Raw genomic sequence first — 4,219 nt, 5'->3', positions numbered from 1 at the left:
CGGGAATGGCTTTATACACTAATGTCTAAAATGGGTAATTCTAAGCTGTATTTATAGGATCTTTAGTTTTGTTTTGTTTTGTTTTGTTTTTTGTTTTTCTTTTTAATGTCATTGTAGTATACAGTAGAAATAAAACAAGGCAGATCAAGAAAATAATTATAATACTAATTGCAGCATTTTCTGTGTAACATCCTGTGACACTAGACATATGTGGCTAATGAGCATTTCAAATTTGGCTAGTCTGGATTGTGATGTTCTATAATGTAAAATACACATCAAATTTTAAAGTTCTTTATATCATAAAAAGAATATAAAATACACCATCAAATACACCATCAATATTTTTATATTGATTACATACTGAAATAATATTAAATATCTCACAAAATCAATTTTATGTATTTCTTTTTACTTTTTAAATGTAGCTTCTAGAAATTTTTAAATCATGCATATAGCTCATGCTGTAATTCTACTGGACAGCACTGATCTAGAAGCATACAAAATATTGAATTTACTTCTCATGTTTTATACCAGAAATCTGAGGCATAAAGCTGAAGGGATGGAAATTAGCTATCTCATCTTCAATAATATTACTATTAAAACATAATCTTTTAAGCAGGAAATGACCTTAAATATACTCTGGTTACTGTATTTTAGCATTTGAGGAAATTTAGATGAGAGAGTTTACAAGTTTACCCTGTTAGAAGTAGAACCAGAAGTGGAATTCTCAGCCAAATGCTGTTTGTACTTTATGATTCTATCATTAAATGCCACGAGCTCTCTAACTTTCCTCTTTAATTCCAGTAAATATAAGGCTCACGTAGAACTGTATAGTGAATGATAAAGTTGGGCTCATCTAATCCTTCCCAGGTTCCTAAGTTATTAAAGTCAGTGCCAAGTCATTAATAAGACACAGTTGTCATTTGTACACTGCAGCAACTCTACTCACAAATCTTACGATTCTTTTTTACAGCTATACTGCAAAAGCCATCTAAAGGCTAAAGAACAAACCAACAAAACATTAAAAGAGAACATTTTGACTTTTTGCTGTAAAATTGAGATTTCTTAAGGCCAACTCACTTGGCATATTGAAAAAATAAAATGCACAGAACACAACGTGAGATTTTTTTCTTTTCTAACTTTTAGATTACATAGCAATGATTCTTCTCAATGAAGAGACCTAAAATCTTTGCTTTCTTTTACCATTTGTTGGGTAGACCATTAAATACTGCTGAATATGACCTCAGAATAACAAAATGTGAAAATGAGTTTCATCACTATGGAAAACCCAGTACTGTGGAAATATACAGGGAGCCAAGACTTCAGAGTAACAGGAATTCAGGTTTGGATCCTGGATACTGAGTTCAAATCCCTAAAGTCTTCCTTGGGTAAGCTGAATAAATGTTTGTACCACAATTTTTTCTTTAGAAAATTCAGAATTAAGTGTTTTCTCCCTCCCTGGTATGTTGTGAGAATAAAATGAGATAATGTGTGAATTTATGGAGCATTTTACCAGCATAGGTACTCAAAAATATTCATTGAACATAAATGTATTTGTATGTATACTTATCAGATGCTTGTCTTTGGGCAAATCACTCAAATTTGATGTTTATCTAAAAAGAATGAGGATAATAATGGTACCTTCACCACAGAGTTATTGTGAGCATTAAGTAATTTAATATATACATATATAATATATTGAGAAAAACATTTAACAACAGTATGTGCTTAATAAATGTTAACTTATTGTTATTATCCTCATATCACTACTATTTTTTATATATTTATAGAAATAATATCATTTCCAGATAGAAATGCAATACACATTATAATATATTCACATAGAATTTATATATATTTATCACACAAACTGGACAAATTGACAATTTAATTATCTTTACCTTCATTAGTGAAACACAATTACAGAAAGCAAATTTAAGTGTAAATTTAAACTTTAAAAATGTACATTTTCTCCAGATACAGGAATAAAATTATTTGCCTTCCAAAAGGGCAAGTAGTGGAGTCTAAGGTGTCTTAAATTCAGTTCAACGAGTGATTTACTATATGGTCCTGGGAAAACCATTGATTTTTTCACTCCTAATTTACCTGTTACAGTTTCTTGTTACATAGTTTTGGACTTCTGCTGTTCTTCATAGTCCTAATATCTCTACAGGTAAACTATTTTCTGGGTTTTTGATTTATTCTTGTCAAAAACTTGTCATCACTCTCTAATCCTCATTGTAAGAGGCCATCACTGACTTCTTTATGATAAGCCTTCCCAAGGCCATTTTTAAAACCAAGAAAAGGACTGATTCATTATCTAATGGCATTTCTTGAAAGTGGAGTTGTTAATAGTCTCTGTCATTTACTGAAGCAACATCAATTTAAAAGACATATTATTTATGCCAAACTAATCTATTTGAAAAAGGTGAGACCAATGTTAACAATTTGATCACATTAAAATAAATGGCTTTTAAATGAAAATGAGTAAAATAAGAGAGGGTAGACGTGCTTTTGACTTAATGTGTAAATGTTATATATTTACTAATACTGAATCTTCTCTAGATGAAATCTTATAAAGCTTAGCGTTGGACAGAGAAAAATCTTAGATGTGTTTCTTTTAAATATAATTGGATTGCAAATAACTTGATTATAAATAAATTAGGAGAAGTAATGAGATTGCCTTAAGTGTTATAAGTAATTAAGCCACTAGGTCATGTATTTTCATTTGCTTAAAACTAAATAACTGTTCAGCCATTAAAGTGGCATATATTTCTAGATTTTCATGTCCATAATATCCCTCCTTTTTTTTTAACTACAGGAAATTGATTTTTTTTCTTCTGCCTAAAGTCTATACAGAAAATTAATTAATTCAGAGCTTCTTTATATACCAGAGTTTACTGATTTGTTGAAATAACATTAAAATGCCATGACAATTAACACTAGAATGATAGCTTAATAACTAGACTTCACAGCAACAGAAAAGCTAGACTTTTGCCTGAGGGAAGAGAGGAAAGTTTCCAGAAGATAGAGAGATACTGCTGGTATTCTCAGTCCCTAAGAGTGAGAAAGTGATAGTTGTCTCTCAAACCACTGTAATTTTATTTCTTCATTCTAAAAATTCATATTAGATACTTGTCCACCCGATTCTTTGTATATCCAGGAAGATAACATTGTTCCTGTTCTTACATAACACAGAGTCTAAACTGAGAGACACTAAGCAAACATGTTTACATCACAGTTAACTACAATTGTGATAACTTATCCAACTCCAGAGTCTGCTATGGAAGAGTATAATGAGAAGACTTCATCTAGTAAGAACTGCCAGAAAAATGTTCTCTGAATATGTGAGGTTTAAGCTAAGATTTGACAAATGCATTGACTTTAACTTACTAATGAGAGTGACAAAGGGGTTTGATTTTGGTTTGCATTAAATATAGATAGTTTATGATAACTATAAGCAAAAGCAAGAATCTATTGAAGATCTCGAGAGGAAAGAACATATTGTTTCATTTTTGGAACATCTCTAGCTGCAGTAAAGAATTAACTTTACAGAGATATTGTGTCTGAAAGGTAACAAATATTAGGAGCTTATTGCAATATTCCAAGAGAAAGATTACCCCGACTTAAATTCGTGCTTTGATAATATGTGTATATAGAGAGAAGTATATGAAGTCTGGAGTTCTTTCAGAGGTAGAATCAAGACTTTGTTATTGATTGGATAGGCAGAGGATGGCCAGTACTGTCTTGAATATAAGAAACTGAATGGACTATGAAAACATTAGTGACTAACGTGACTGGGAAAAAAATGTGGTTTTGAGAGAAAGATTATTAATAGTTATGTAGTACTTGAGATATTTGTCTCATAAAACTAAAGACATTAGTTTAAAATGTTGCTTTTGACTTTAAAACATGGAAATTGCTGCTGACATTGAAGATGGAAGTTTCAAGTGGATCAGTGTATGCAGTAGCCAGATTAGTGTCTGTTGATAATGAATAGAAAGTAAGAAAACGCATGCAATGCATGTTGACATTTCTTTCAAGAAATTTGACTTTAAAAGAAGTAGATAGACTGAAATTAGAAGGGATGTCAGTGTTGAATAATAATAGAAGGGGAAGAATCTGTTGTAATACAATGAATGCTTCTGCTTTGTTTTAAAGGTGGAAGACAATAGAATATGCTTCAAGGATAATGCAAAAGATTCAGGGGAGAAAGAAT

This window comes from Pteropus vampyrus, unplaced genomic scaffold (assembly GCF_000151845.1).
Source record: "Pteropus vampyrus isolate Shadow unplaced genomic scaffold, Pvam_2.0 Scaffold37, whole genome shotgun sequence".
Taxonomy (NCBI): Eukaryota; Metazoa; Chordata; class Mammalia; order Chiroptera; family Pteropodidae; genus Pteropus; species Pteropus vampyrus.
The sequence above is the reverse complement of the archived record's forward strand: the minus strand, read 5'-3'. Positions refer to the sequence as shown.